General features: G+C 42.2%; 1 pseudogene; it reads left to right on the top strand.

Annotated features, from left to right (window-relative positions):
- The first annotated feature begins 336 nt into the window (after positions 1 to 336).
- LOC107123812 overlaps positions 337 to 16,494 on the top strand; it is a 62,344-nt pseudogene continuing 46,186 nt past the window's right edge.

The raw sequence follows: 16,494 nt of genomic DNA, 5'->3' as shown, positions 1-16,494 counted from the left end.
TTAGTGATAGGTTACATATATGGGTTAGTAGGTTAACTATCTCACATCCTTAAGAACACTTGGGTGTATGCCATCAGGACCTGGAGACTTCAGGCCTACTGACTAGATGTCTACAATACTTAATACCAGTCTACAATAGTTAATATAGCACAATGTGGACACTCCTTGTGATCCAGCAGGGCAATCCTGGGTGTGTCTTTACCAGGGTCAATGATGTAGCAGCATCCTCTTTAGGTTTCTTTCTGCCTTTTTGATATATTTCCCTCTCCCTCTTTATACCAAGTAAATAGAGGCATCTTTTTGCAGTTGGAGGTGACCCAATAGAAGGGGAAGGAGATGGAAGACCAGGACCCAGAAGGACCAGGAATTGGCAAGAGATTGAGAAAGGACCCCCACCCCATCCAGGCGGGGACTGCTGTGGAATCCTGGGAAAGAGCTGTGCTGGAGATCTCGCATCAAGACACTGGGATCTCAGATGAACACCACCAGCTCTTCCGGCAGTTCTGCTACCATGAGGCTGCTGGGCCCCGAGAGGTTTGCAGCCAGCTCCATCTACTTTGCAACCACTGGCTGAAGCCAGAGAAGAACACCAAGAAGCAGATCCTGGACCTGGTGATCCTGGAGCAATTCCTGGCTGTCCTGCCCAAGGAAATGCAGTGCTGGGTCAGAGGATGCAGGCCGGAGACCAGTTCCCAGGCGGTGGCCCTGGCCGAAGGTTTCCTCCTGAGTCAGGCAGAGGAGAAGAGGCAGGCAGAGCAGGTGAGGGAGCTTCATGCAGTCCAGTCAACCTGTGATCTTCGACCTTAGCCTAAGGCCTCCCTGCCTGATATGTAATCCTTCAGACACTTGATCTGGCTTGATAGCAAATCCAACCCTGATTCTTGCCGCTTTGGTTGAACCAGCTCTGTTGATCGATGCAGGGGTGAGGATGGGAATGGGGAAAGATTCGTCTCCTTGGCCTTTAGCATTTCTCCTCTTGCTCGTCTCTCTCACTGCTGTTTCAGAGGAGGGGACCGTCTGTGAAGATGGAAGCAAAGTTCTCTGCGGAGGAGGAGGGAACTCCTTTGGAGGAAGAGCAGTGGGTGCTGGCCCAAGATGCCCTCTCATGTGGTAAGGGTGCCTTGTGCCCAGATTTGGGCACATTGTGAAGTTGTTGGATAGAAGGTTTAGGACAGCAGAAAAGGAAATACTTCTGTACACAACAGATAGTGAACTTCTGGGACTTGATGCCATAGGATGAAATTGTGGCCACTCACTTGAAGGGGGAATTAGACATATTCATGGACGGCAATTCCATTCTCATTAGAATATTAGAACATAAGAGAAACCATGCTGGATGAGACCAATGGCACATTCAGTCCAACACATCCAATCCAAAACCCAGGTGCCATCAGGAGGTCCACCAATGGAGCCAGAACTCGAAAAGCCCTCCCACTGTGGCACCCTTTGGCCTGATCCAACATTGGCTTCTCTTATGTTCTTACCCTAAGCAACAGGCCTACAGAGCATCATTACCCCAGACATAGAGTTCCATCTAGATCTTGTGGCTAATAGCCACTGATGGACCTCTGCTCCAGATGTTTATCCAGTCCCCTTTGAAGCTGTCTGTGCTTACAGTCACCACCACTCCCTGTGGCAGTGAATTCCACGTGTTAACTGAAATATTCCTATCTCACGCACCTTCTGGTCATTCCTGGGAACTTTGGAGGAGGGGCAAGCACTGTTCCCTCTAAGCTGAGTTAGTGTGAGCTAGCTCACAGTTTTTTAGCCTCTGGCTCACACATTTTTGTTTTAGCTCAGGAAGGATGGCTCCAGAGCAAACTAATTGACGCAGGAGCCAAATCGCTCGCTCACAACTTTAATGCCAGCAGCTCACAAAGTAGAATTTTTGCTCACAAGACTCCACAGCTTAAAGGGAACATTGGCGGGCAAGGGGTGGATATGATGTCACAGTGATGTTTCATCCTGCTGGAAATCAGAGCATCAGCATACACTCTAGAAACCCCTTGATATCAGTGTTCCCTCTAAGCTGAGTTAGTGTGAGTTAGCTCACAGTTTTTTGGCCTCCAGCTCACACATTTTTGTCTTAGCTCAGAAAGGATGGCTCCAGAGCAAACTCATTGATGCAGGAGTCAGATTGCTCGCTCACAACTTTAAATGCCAGCAGCTCACAAAGTACGATTCTTACTCACAAGACTCCACAGCTTAGAGGGAACTCTGCTTGATATTACCCTGAAGTTTTCAGGTGTGCTGATGTCATGTTTGGGTTTTTGGACAGATGTTATTTTGGCGTCATTTCTGCCACCCTTCTCTCAGAAGCCCAGACTCAAGGGCTTGTGGGAGCCCCACCCCCACCCCCGGCAGGAGAACTGTGTTCCTGAGCCTTTGGTCTGATTGAGCAGGGATGCCATCACAGTTCTAAGCTCTGGGGTTCACAGAATATGTTTCAAGTGTTGCAAAAGTCTGAAATGGGTTGGCAGTCTTATACCCCCCCCCCCCCATGGCTCATAGAAACCTGGTGCTTCTCTTCCACCTTTCCCTCAACTGTAGTAAACTTTATTACACATTTTGTTGAGTGTACACAGGGCAAGGTTTCACAGCCCTGGGAACAGGTATGCATGAAGCAGGATCCAAGCAAGCAAACAAAGGATGAGGTCTAGGCTAACACCCTTTGTTCCAATGTTCTCTCCCACACAGGAAGTGAAGAGATGGTGTCAAGCGCTCATCCCCGGGGAGGAGTGGAAACGGCTGCTGCCCCCGCCGTCCAGGTAGGGGAGATGAGCCAGTGACAGCCCGAGTCCCCCCTTCTTCCTCAGGGGACTTTTGTTCCTGCAGTGGCTTCTAAGATGTCTAAGCAAGAGAGGCTCTGAACGCCACTCCCTTTATCCCTGCCCAAAATGCCCCTTTCCAGAGTGCAGTCTTGCCTGGCATGATCTGTGATGAGGAAATCTGCTTTTTCTTTCAGTCTCCAGTTTCCGTTGAGGACGTGGCCGTGTATTTCACCGAGGCTGAGTGGGCCCTGCTAGATCCGGGCCAAAGATCTCTCTACGTGGAAGTCATGCTGGACAATGTTGGGAGTGTGGTCTCTCTGGGTAAGGACCTTTCATCGGTGGCAAAGGTGCGAATTGCTGCCATTGGAATGATGCGTGAATCAAAATATTGAACAGAAGTGTGTCATTGTGAGGCTTGGCCCTGTACTCACCCCCTCTGGGGGACTGCAGGAACTGAGGTGGCAATGAAAGCAGCATACAGCATACTGTGGCTTCCGGTTTATGGCGGCGCGCTAGCAGACTCACCTCCCGGACCTCCCAGGGGTGAAGCTGCGCTCCAGCCGAAGGAGGGGGTGCGCAGGTGCGCAGGCTCACTTACCCCCCCTGGCCATGGAACTTCTAAGAGGTCGCTTCTTTGATGGCGGAATGCCAGAGAATTGAGGTGCCTCTTCGTTCCGACGGTTCTCTGTGCTGTGAGACCGAATGGAACTAGTGACCCTGAACCGGGGCAAGTGCAGGAGATCAAGCGGCAGAAATGAAGTTTGAAGCGAGGTTGAACGACCAATTATGAATGTGAGTCATTGCTAAAGCGATTTCAAAGGAAAAAAGATAGCTCCCCACCCCACCCCACTGAACGGCAAAAAGGCGAGCGGGGGGAGGGACGCCTCCCATGCGCATGAACTTTTGAGCGATTGGGGGGAGCGGAAGAAAACGCAAATAAAACTGCCGAGAAGTACTTACCAAAGCAAATTTAAGCGGTCAAGCGCACATTCAAAGACTTTTAAAACATTTGCAAAAGTAAACAATCGATAAAGATGGCGGGGAAGAAGGACAGAGAAAATCTTTTGAAAGCTAAAGGAGCAGAGAGCCTGAAACCGGAAGTTACCAGTGAGATGGCTAAGTCTGTAGCAGAGTACATGCGCCCTCTGTTGGAACAGCTGAATAACTTCAAGGAACAGATGTCTACAGTAACACAAAGTATTACTGCCCAACAAAAGCAGATAAACAATATGTTGCAAATAACGAAACAATATGCGGACAAGGTGAAGGAAGTGTGAGCTGTTAGCTCCAGCGACCGAAATGAAGGCAGAAGCATTGCTGAGCAACATGGATGTGGTCTATCGATCATATTCAGGCTACATAAAGAAAAATAATCTGCCTGGAGAAATTGTTGTAAGGCATGTGAGGCATGTGAGGGATGCAATCCTGAAAGCGGTTTCTGGAGTACCCCTGAAAGTGGGGGAAGACACTATCAGAATGCTAAAAGATATTCCATCTGAAGTGAGACAACAGAGAAAGAAATACAAAGAACTTCTGCTTTTTCTTCAAACAAACTCAACTGGATACAAATGGCTATTTCCAGAATGCGTTACCTTCAAGATTAAGGACAAAAAAGAAAAGATAGACTCTGTTTTGAAACCGCAAGAATTCTTAAGGGTTTAGCTGGGAAGATCAGAGGACGGGGAAAAAGAAGAGGACAGCAAGTCTAGTGGCGAGCTGTACTCGGGTTCTTCTGGAGAGGACTCTCTGGCAGAGCAGGGGGCAGCTGCCCCCAAAAGTCCTTATAAGCTGCGAAAGAGACAAGGAAAAGAGAAGTAAAGGCTGAAGGACTGTGAATTGTGCCTTTGAGAACTATGTTCGGGGATGATTGGGGGGTACTGTTCTTAGGCAGTTAAATTTTAAGAGTTTAGGAAAAAGAAAAGTACTTAAATGTTTGACTCAGTTTATATTGATCTAAATGAAGTGAAGACTTGATGTAATGAAGCTACTGAGGATCTCCTCTCTTGGGTTTTTAGGTAGTAGTGGGTTTTCTTTACTTTATCCCGTAAATATAGTTCTCCTCCCTTTTTTTCTGTGATAGTTTTTGTAGTTTGATAACCCTCCGGGGGCTCAAAAAAAAAAAGCATAGTGTGGTGGAGCAACCCAACCCACATGGCTGGTCCAGGGACAACTGTCCCCAATGTTGTAGCCATTAGCAAAACAGAAACAGACCACAGTAACTGACCAGGCAGGCAAACAACAGGAAAAGTACTGTAAAGTAGACTTCAAACAGTAATAAAACTTATATATATATATGTATTCAAGTAGTTCACTAGAAATTCAGTAAAGGAATATACAATGTTGTCTGATAATAATTACTAGTATTCAGCTTTGTGGTAATGATTAATCAAGCACTGCACAAGAAAGGGATGAGTGTATAGTGTTCACAGTAGTAAATTTCCAAATTCAGCTACCATCCTTCAAAGAAGGGAAAAGTAAGTGACAATCACAAGCGTAGATTTTCAACAGAGCACCAGTAACCAGACCATTTTGCAATCTTTCTCAAGAATCACCTAGAAACAATTGCTCTGTATGCAAGCTATAGAGGTACAAGTTCTTTCATTTCTATTTAGAGAAGTTTTGACTGCCAGGGTTGTAGCCAGCATGAGAGCCAGGGTGGGTGTCACAGCCTGAGGTGGAACCTGTCAAAAGTCTTCAACCAAGCCCCGGCTAAAGACTTTTGGGTGAAAGGGTTGCAAGAGACAAAGTTACAAAAAAAACAGAGTGAGGCCGCCCTCATTTTAAGACGATAGGCCACCACCAGCCTGTCAAAGTCTATCCCAACAGCTCGGGAGCAAACGGGCGAGTCTCCCAGCCTTTCAGGGAAATTAACAAGAAAGTCAACCCTGCAGGGCAGGCCTGCAGAATGAGTTTCCAAACACTAAACAGTTACCTAGTAGGTGGTCACTGGGTCAAGACACTGGAATTTAAAAAAAAAAAAAAGACACTGGAATTAGATTTGAGGTCAACGAAGGCAAAAACCACAACAAGTAAAATATAATTATTTTATTAAGGTGCAAAAAAAAGTAGTTTAAAAGATGACGAGACTGTGAGGGAAAATAATAAATCTTAAAAGTTAAGTTACTAGCTGTCATGATCCGGCCTGTGCCAGCACGGCCTAGCCAGCCTAAGAGGCCTGGGTGGCAGTAGGAGGTGGCTAGGCCTACAACTCCCAGAAGGCATTGGGAGAGTCAGAGAGGATTCTAAAGAGACCGTTGGAGTCGGTTGGGAATGAAGTCTGAGAGAAGACAGTTTACGGAGTTGCTGGCTGATGGTTGATGGTGGAAAGAGACTCTCTGAGGGACAGGCCGGGCTGGGAGAAGGGGAAAATCCAGAGAGAGTTAGGCAGGCTAGGGCCTGGTAGTCGACCCACAGTGAGGCATCTGAGTTAAGTTTATTTTCTTTTGGTTTTCCTTCCCCCTGTTACCCAGTTGCAGCACGTTGCCCCAGTCATTCCCACAATAAAACCTGTTCCGCTTAATGTATTTTGGGTGTTTGCCTGGGTCATTCACGTCCATAGTGCTCGGACAGCAAGGCTTGGGAGATACCCTGGGACTCCCAAGGGACCCGAAAGTCCAGGATGGTGGCGGCGGAACCAAAAGACCCCTCTGGGGTCATGACACTAGCTAATTCAGTAAAACAAGGTCCCAGGTTACCAGATGTTCATCCATCTCAGGCTGAAGGTCTCAGCATCAAAGCAGCTCTCTTTTTCCAGTGTTAGCCTGGGCCAGCAAGCTGTATGGCCCTCGCAAGCAAGCAAGCAAAATGGCTGCATGGTGCACAGTCATTATCACACCAAAAGCCGAGAGCTAGAAGATAGAAGCAACTAACTGTTTTATGGGTGAGGGTCTCTAGTTGGCTCCAGGCCTGTTGAACCAATCAGAACCCTTAGGGGTGACGTAAGCGTTGCTGGGCACATGATCTATGGGGTGACTTGATCAGAGGGAAAGATACAAAACTTAACTGCAGATTGTTCCACCCCATTCCCACAGGAGAAACCCATAGATAGACCTCAATGGCATGGAATGTTAATTGGTAGCTGGTGCAAGGCAGAACCTCCATACATCCATCTGCATCTTATCTAATATAGCAAGGTCAGCTTGTTCCCTGTCTTTAATGGTTTCTGGGAACACTTTCTAGGCCACCTTTGCACCTGAACCAAAGATTTTTGCAAAGACCAAAGTTTTCAAGGAGTTGTAAGTTTTCTGGGCTTGTATGGCTGTGGTCTTGGCATTGTAGTACCTGATGTTTTGCCAGCAGCTGTGACTGGGATCCTCAGAGGTATAACACAGAAAGATGGAGTACTCTCTGCGTCAAGGTGAGACGAAAAATGGTAGGCAGGTAATTTATATCTACTCCGGAAGGTGGGGTAGGGCTGAGTCATTATCTTATAGGAGTTTTCCAGGCTGTGACATGCTAATGGGGGAGCTTTCCTGAGGAGGTTCTTTTGCATATGGATTGACTATTGAAATTCTTATCTTATCTGTAGTGCTGTTGTAAGATGTAGAGCATTTTGTGTTTTTCAGGACAGGAAACCATGCCCTATTTATTTTTAAACTCTCTTCTTTCCAGTTGAAATTGTGTTTATGTTTATGAATTTCAATGGCTTCCCTGTGTAATCGGACATGGTAATTGGATGTGTTATCCAGCCTTTCAGTATCTTGGAATAAGATACTGTGTCCTGTTTGAGTTAGGCTATGTTCAGCCACTGCTGATTTTTTAGGTTGGCCAAGTCTGCAGTGTCTTTCATGTTATTTTATTCTTGTCTGGATGCTATGCTGTGTGGTCCCAATGTAAACCTGTCCACAGCTGCAGGGTATGCGGTATACTCCTGCAGAAGTGAGGGGGTCTCCTCTGTCTTTTCAAGGAACCGTTTAATTTACATAGACATACAAAGGCCTTGTTTCACTCTTCCTCCTCTTTTCTCTCTCTCTTTCCTAAAGAAGACTTGGTTGTACAAGAGACTGCAGTAGAGGCAGATGGAGGGCTGCAGAGTTTCTCAAGAGGGTCTCAACAGAATATTTCCTTCCCGAGTGAGCCCGCTGTGAGTGAGTTTGCTTCATCATTATGTCAAGGTAATGAGCTAAGAATAGCCATGGCAGATTCCTGCTTCACTTCTTAGCAACTCATGGTTAGGTAGAATTATAAAGCCTTCTGGGTAAGGAGAGAGGGATGCTTTTGTGGGCCTGACATCTTGGGAATTCTTCCTGGGGATGAGCTCAGTTGTAGCTCTTTTAGCCCCTTTAGAGCCTGCAGTATCCTTACGTACTGGATATTCCAGAGAAAGGTGAGATATTCACTCAAGAACTGCTTTGCTGGATGATTCAAAGGTCCTTCAACCCTTTCCTACTGTGGTCAGTTGCATGTCTCCGGGCCTCCCCCCCAACAACTGGCTTCCCGTCCAAAGCCCATGGAGGTTCCCTTAGAACTGTGGGGTTCACTTGGTGAGGTTTTGACTTCTCCTCCTACCCTAGCAGACATGTGTTACTGGAGTCTGAAGACAAGCTTCTCTCTCATCACACCTGGAAGGAAACACTCTGTACAGAAATCACAATCACTTTTTTAATTTGATCATCACAAGACCTCCATGGCAAGACAAATATGAAGGGCAGAGGAAACTATCTTTGCCACCTTTGTCCTTAAAGTATATTTGGGGAGTTTGGGAGAGGAGAGGGATAGTCAGAATATAAAAATAGCTCTATAGGACGGCTGGCCAGGGAAAGGTTGTGACCAGCGGCTCTGGAGACAAAATGCACACTCATTAATCAGAGTTCCTGATTGGTGGCATGGCTTCTTGTTTAAGTGGTGATTGGATCTCCCTCTTTATTCTAGCAGGAGATGTCGAGGAGTCAGGTGGGGAATTCCAGGGGCTCTCTTTGGAAAAAGGCATGACTGAAGAGGCTGAAGGAAATTTCAGGAAGAGAGATGAACCACAGAGGCAGGAAGGAAGCCAAGGAGGTGGCTTCCAAGAAATTCCAGTCCACAGTCATCACCAATGGACTCATTCAGGAGTGAAGCCATTGTTCTGCTCAGAAAGAGAAATGATGTTATCTGATGGAGGAAAGGATAATGTATGTTTTCCAAACCAAGTTATAATGAAGGCATGTAAATGCTGTTATTGTGGAAAGTACTTCAGATACAGACCACAGCTTCTTGTACACCAAAGAATACACACCACAAAGAAGTTTTTTGAATGCTCAGAGTGTGGGAAGAGATTTAGTCAGAATTCCAATCTTCAACAGCATCAAAGAATCCACACTGTGGAGAAACCTTTTGAATGCTCAGAGTGTGGAAAGAGATTCAGTCAGAATGGTCATCTTCAGAACCATCTAAGAACCCACACAGGGGAGAAAGCTTTTGAATGCTCAGAGTGTGGAAAGAGATTCAGTCACAATGGCAATCTTCAAAAACATATAAGAACCCACACAGGGGAGAAACCTTTTGGATGCTCAGAGTGTGGAAAGAGATTCAGTCACAATGGCAATCTTCAAAAACATCTAAGAACCCACACAGGGGAGAAACCTTTTGAATGCTCAGTGTGTGGAAAGAGATTCAGTCAGAATGGCAGTCTTCAACAGCATCAAAGAATCCACACTGGGGAGAAACCTTTTGAATGCTCAGAGTGTGGAAAGAGATTCAGTCAGAATGGTCATCTTCAGAACCATCTAAGAACCCACACAGGGGAGAAACCTTTTGAATGCTCAGAGTGTGGAAAGAGATTCAGTCGAAGTGACAATCTTCAACAGCATCTTGAGAAACCACACAGGGGAGAAACCTTTTGAATGCTCAGTATGTGGAAAGAGATTCAGTCAGAATAGCAATCTTCAAATGCATCTAAGAATCCACAGAAGAGAGAAACCTTTTGATTGCTCACAGAGTGGAAAGAGACTCAGTCAGAGTCGCAGGCTTCAACAGCATCAAAAATTCCACACAGGGAAGAAACCTTTTGAATGCTCAGAGTGTGGGAAGAGATTTAGTCAGAATGGTCCTCTTCAGAACCATCTAAGAACCCACACTAGGGAGAAACCTTTTGAATGCTCAGAGTGTGAAAAGAAATTCTGTGCGAGAGTCACTCTTCAGCAGCATCAAAGAGCCCACACAGGTGAGAAACCGTTTGAATGTTCAGTGTGCAGCAAGTGATTCCGTCAGTGGCCATCTTCAACAGCATCTAAGAACCCACACAGGGGAGAAATGTTTTGCATGCTCAGAGCATGGGAAAAAAATTAGTCAGTGTAACCGTCTTCAACAACATCAAAGAATCGACATAGGTGAGACACCTTCTGAATGATCAGACTGTGGAAATAAATTCAGTAGGAGTTTACTTTTTCAGCAGCATCTAGGGAGCAACTTTTTGAATGCTCGGATAAGAACATAAGAGATGCCAATGTTGGATCAGGCCAAAGGGCCATCCAGTCCAACACTCTGTCACACAGTGGCCAAAAATACCAGGTGCCATCAGGAGGTCCACCAGTGGGGCCAGGACATTAGAAGCCCTCCCACTGTTGACCCCCCCCCCCAAGCACCAAGAAGACAGAGCATCACTTGCCCCAGAGCCCCTATCTGTACCTTGTGGCTAATAGCCACTGATGGACCTCTGCTCCATATGCTTATCTAATTCCCCTTTGAAGCCGTCCATGCTTGTATTCGCCACCACCTCCTGTGGCAGTGAATTCCATGTGGGAAGAGATTCAGTCAGAATTGCAATCTTCAACAGCATCAAAGAACCCACACAGGGGAGAAACCTTTTTGAACAATCTGAATGTGGATAGAAATCCAATAGGGGGCGGAGTCGAGCGTCGCAACATGGCGGACGCATGATTTAACTGCTCCCGATCGATCCCTTCCCCCCTGGCCTCAAAACCTTATTGAAAAACGGAAAACGAACAACAAAGTAATGGGAAAACTGAGAGGAAATAAAGGTAAATCGCTTGGCAAAGAATCAGAGTCGGTAGCCACCTATTTTCAAAAGGATTCTTCTCAGACGACACCGGCAGATAAACCCTCCAAAATGACGGACGACAGTAGCTCGAACGGCTCGAACGACGTTAGAGAAGAACCTCTTCAAAAAAAAGATCTCCTTGAACTCAAAGCAGACATCCAGCGTTACTTCAAGGAGTCTATGACGGAACTTTTGCAGCCCGTTCAGGCTAAACTGGATGAACTCACTGAAGGGCTTGGTGCAGCCTGCAAAGCAGCGGAATCGGCGCTAGAAGCAACGGAAATTATGCAGGTAGACTTAAACTCTTTAAAAAGATCTGAAAACATGCTACAAATCAAATTGAACTCCCTTGAACATAAATGGAGATAATTTAACGTAAAACCGAGGGGGATAGAAGAGGAAGCAGAAAACAAAGTGGGTGATTTATCATCTTTTATAGCCGGGTGGCTGATAAAAACAATGAACTTGGAGGAAGGTTCGAGCCCAGCGATTGCTAAAGCTCAGAGGCTGGGGCCGTTAGCAACGGCCCGCCAAAATCGTCCTAGAGACATTTTAGTTCAGTTTGTGCATGCTGCATTCAGAGAAAAGTTACTTAAAGAAGTGAGGAAAAATGACTCTTTACTATTCAGAGGAAAGAAAATCTTGGTGCTTCTGGATCTTCCTCCAGAAGCGCTAGAAAAAAGGAAGCTCTTGAAAGTTTTTACTTCCAAATTATTACAAGCCAAAATTCGTTTCAGGTGGAGTGCATCCTCTAACATAACTGTATATAAAGACGGATCATTATTGCAAGCATCGGATTTAAAAACGGGCCTCACACTTATGAAGGTTCTTCATGTAAAGGTAACTCCAGAAGAAAGAGCCGAAATAGAAGCGCATCCTGCCTTCGGGACACAGGACGAGGAAGATGGCTGAATTCTAAATTGAACAGCTTGTTTTGTTTATGAGTTTGGAAATTTAAAGCTGGCATTTACAGAGTCTGGAGAAGTGCAGTTTAGAACTTATGGATGCTGTATGTTGCTGCCAGACTTAATAATATGCTACTTGTTTGGAACTTTATGGATGGCTTTTACAAGAAGAAAGAACAGAGACATTACAGTTTAAATTTCAAGATGGCAACACGTTGCTGTTAGATTTTATATAATGTTTTGTACCTGGAACTTTTTTGATGGCATTTAAAAAGAATAGAGGAATGTATTTTAGAATTTAAGAACGCAGCACGTTGCTGCTAGACTTTATATTGTGTTATATGGCATTATGAATGGTTAACTGTTAAAAATAGTTATAGGAATATAGAAATTGATAAGGATAATGGTATTTTAAACCTATTTTACGTTATGATTATTATGTATTATTAATCCGGTGCTTAAAACCTGCTCTATTTCATTAAGGTGCTTAAAACCAATTTCTTTTGATATTTTTGAGACATAAAAATGGTGTTAATAAGTAAAATACATGGATTTAAAGTTATGATATATTTTTGGAGGTAGAAAACAGAAGTAATATTATGGTGTGAGAAGATATAAAATACCAGGTTAAGGTATTGAAAAATATGGTGTTTTTTAAACCAACTTCATTTTACATTTTACAATTAATAGGTATTATTAATAAGGTGCTTAAAACATCTTTTATTTTATTATGATGTTTAAAACCTGATTTACTTTGGTGCTTAAAACCTGATTTATTTTGGTGCTTAAAACCTGATTTATTTAAAGAAATATAGTATATGACTTATTATTATGGTGCACAAAAGATATTTCATTTGAAAATTTAAAATATATTGATTATTATTTAAAAAGTATATAATGCAATTAAAAAAAAAAAAGACCTATATCATTGGGCCTAAAATTCATCTTAAGGGAAGTTGGTGGTTAAGTAGGGATTTAGATATATTATTAAAGTGTTGAAATTTAATTTCACCTTTAAAAAGTTAGAAACTTGATAAATCAATATTATAATATATATTAATATGTCTTATTGTTTTGAGTATGATTTATAGCAAATAAATCAAGAAAAAATGCTGGCAACAACTACTGGAGTAGCAGATACAAAGAAATGACATCTTTGAAAGTGGACAAACTGTGAATATGGTGTTTTATTTATTATTAGTTGTTATAGAACTAGGAGAAGGGAAAAGTGGCCGGGGGGGGGGAAGGGATTGACAAAATTCTAGTATTTAACATTTTATTAATAGGAAATAGATAGTTTAACAGACCAGGAAGAGTTTGATCTTTTCCTGCTTTTTCTGCAGATTGAGGCAGAAATTCTGTTAACTTAGCCTATAGATTAGGCGATTGTTGGTTCAATTTTTGTAAGTGTTAAGTGTTATATTGTTATTTAGTAGTTTTTTAGTTTGATGTGGTGGGTTAACAATATTATACCATCTAAATGGCTGATTGCAAGTTAGTTTCATGGAACTGTAGAGGAATGAAAAATCCAGTAAAAAGGCGGAGACTTACTAATATCATTGTAAAAGAAAAACCAAACATAGTATTCCTACAGGAAACTCATTTAAAAACAAAAGACTATAAGGTATTGGCAACTTCTTGGTTTAATCAATCATATCAGTCATTGGGTTCTTCCAAAGCAAGAGGTGTGGCAATTTTAATTTCAAAAAATACTCCATTTCAAGTAGAAGACACAAAATGTGACACTAAGGGAAGATTTATTTTTGTTAAGGGCAAATTAAATGGAAAACCATTAACATTGGCTTCAATCTATTCTCCTAATGTAGAACAACTGGTTTTTATTCAAAACACTTTAGATCAACTAATTGCCTTTCAACAGGGGGAAGTAATCATAGGAGCAGATTTAAATACAATCGATAATCCTAAAGTAGATAAGACATTTAACAACTCTAAAGAAAGGCAAAAAATTTTAAATAGAACAGGCTTGGGGAATGTATTGGAGAAATCTAATTTGATAGATGTTTGGCGGGTGCTACATCCAGGGGAAAGGGAATATACCTTTTTTTCAGATGTTCATAAGACATATTCAAGGATAGACTACATTTTGGTGACAAAAACTTTATTAAACAAGGTTAAGTGTGCAGATATAGGTAGTAGAATAGTTTCAGATCATGCTTGGATATCTACAAAGATTGAAAACTTTGATAATGAAACAAGAACCCCATTATGGACAATGAATAAATTGTTGTTGCAAAATCCTCGTTTTACAGATTCCATTTCAAAGGAAATTATAGAATATTTTGAACTAAATAGTAATGGAGAAGTTTCACAAGAAATTTTGTGGGACGCCTTTAAAGCCGTACTCCGTGGAAAACTTATTTCTATGGCCTCCTCCTATAAAAAAGAAAGGGAACATTTAGTAAAAGAAATAAAAGAAAACATTAAACAATTGGAAATAAAACATATGAAATATGGAGGAAAGAAATTACTGAGAAAACTAAATTTAGAAAGAAAAAAATTAGATACTTTAGAGACCTCGGTAGTACAAAAAAATTTGATGTACCTTAAACAAAAATATGTAACAAAAAGGCCAAAATCTTTTCAGAGACTTAAGTTTAGAGTACAAAAACAACAAACCTCAAATTTGGTTTATTCCATTAAGACATCTACGGGGAAAAGGGTAAACTCTACTAAAGAAATTACAGAGGTATTTAGGAACTTTTACCAAAATTTGTATACATCTCAACAACCGGTAAAGGAAGATATACAAAGATATCTTAAAACAATACAATTTGATAAAAGGCTGTCAGAAACCCATTTGGAATTTATTGAACAACCAATAACAGAAAAAGATGTAGTAAATGCTATTGCAAGGATAAAAAACAATAAAGCCCCGGGATTGGATGGATTCCCCATAGAATTTTATAAAAAATATAAGCCACAAATCTTAACTCACTTAACTAACACCTGTAATAATATTATGGAAACAGGTAATATGCCTAATACGTGGAGGGAAGCCAAAATAATAGTTTTACCCAAAGAAGGAAAAGATAAAACTAAACCGGAATCATACTGCCCAATTTCAATCCTTAATCACGATTTTAAAAATTTTTCAATGATATTAGCCTCAAGGTTAAATACAGTGCTCCCTGAGTATATAAATAAAGATCAAGCAGGTTTTATTCCAGGACGTTCTTTATTAGATAATATTAGAAAATCATTAAATATAATTCATTATTGTAGATTTAAAAAGATTAATGCTGCAATTTTGGCGTTAGACGCCGAAAAGGCATTTGATAAATTGGAAATAAAATATTTACAGGAAATTTTAGTATATATGGGATTTGGTCCTAATTTTATTCGTTCAATAGATTCTCTGTATAAGGCTCCTAAAGCTAAACTTAGTATAAATGGTCATAATTCAGATGAGATACAGATAACCAGGGGCACAAGGCAGGGTTGCCCACTTTCTCCCATTTTGTTTGCCCTTTCATTGGAGCCCTTTGCTCATGCTATAAGAAATAATAAATTAATACAGGGAATTGTGGTGGATTCTGTAGAGCATAAAATAAGTTTGTTTGCAGATGACACAGTTTTATATTTTAGTGATCCCATAAACTCATTGGCACAGATAGTGGACCAATTAAAGAAATTTACAATAATATCAGGATTTACTATCAATTATACCAAAACTGAGCTATACCCAATTTTTTTAAAAGAGGAAGAAAAGCAAGAGATTACTAGTCTTTTTCCTTTTAGTTGGGTTATAAGTTCTTGGAGACACCTGGGTATACAAATTCCCATAGACTTGCAGAAACTGTATGACTACAATTATATACCTGTGGTAAAATCTATGCAGAATTCAATACAATCCTGGTTAAAGATAAATCTTTCTTTAGTGGAAAAGATTGAATTGATAAAAATTAATCTTTTTCCTAAATTTTTATTTTTATTCCAAAATCTTCCAATCACCATTAAAAATTCAGTTTTACATACATGGCAATCGATGATATCCAAATTTTTATGGAATAATAAAAGACCTCGAATAAATTTTTTGTTGTTGACCAGACCACTGAAAAAGGGAGGACTTGGTTTGCCTACCGTATATACTCAAGTATAAGCCGACTTTTTCAGCACATTTTTTGTGCTGAAAAAGCACCCCCTCGGCTTATACTCGAGTGAGAAAAAAAATGACCCCAGAAAATGCCGCCGCTCCGCAGCCAGATATCAGCCTGTAGTCACTGCAGCCCGCCTGCCTAAACTGGTTGCTAGATCGCCTCCCGACTGGCGTCTAGCAACCAGTGACGTAAGAGAGAGGAGAGCGGAGACTGACGTGCCAATAATAACAGCGGAGTTAAAAGACCTCCTCCGCTCAGCAGAACACTAGAAGCCGCCGCTGCCCGCCCCGCCTCCACTGGTTGCTAGATCGCCTGCTGATTGGCGTCTAGCAACCAGTGACGTCAGAGAGAGGAGACCGAGGCGGACGTCCTCCTCCGCGCCTTTTCCGTGCCGTACTGGGCAAGAACTTGCCCACATCTGTGTGCTAGTTCGTGGGGTGCATCGCATACAGTTTCTACTGTAAATTGACCTCTTTTAAGAACTATAACTAGGGCGTACAGTATATTTTGAGAATTAAACCGCTATGGTATGGCATTCCTTTTCAGAGTCTTCTTTTTTTTATCCTGTTAGAAATGGATCCCAATACTTCTAATCCTGGACCAAAACAAAAACGCAGGTCATACGAAGCTGGTTTCAAACTTAAGGTTGTGGCAAGAGCAGAAGAAAGCAATAACAGTATTGCAAGTAGGGAATTTTGTGTTGACGAAAAACAAGTGAGGGA

This window comes from Gekko japonicus, unplaced genomic scaffold (genome assembly GCF_001447785.1).
Source record: "Gekko japonicus isolate JY-2015 unplaced genomic scaffold, Gekko_japonicus_V1.1 scaffold712, whole genome shotgun sequence".
Taxonomy (NCBI): domain Eukaryota; kingdom Metazoa; phylum Chordata; class Lepidosauria; order Squamata; family Gekkonidae; genus Gekko; species Gekko japonicus.
The sequence above is the reverse complement of the archived record's forward strand: the minus strand, read 5'-3'. Positions and strand labels throughout refer to the sequence as shown.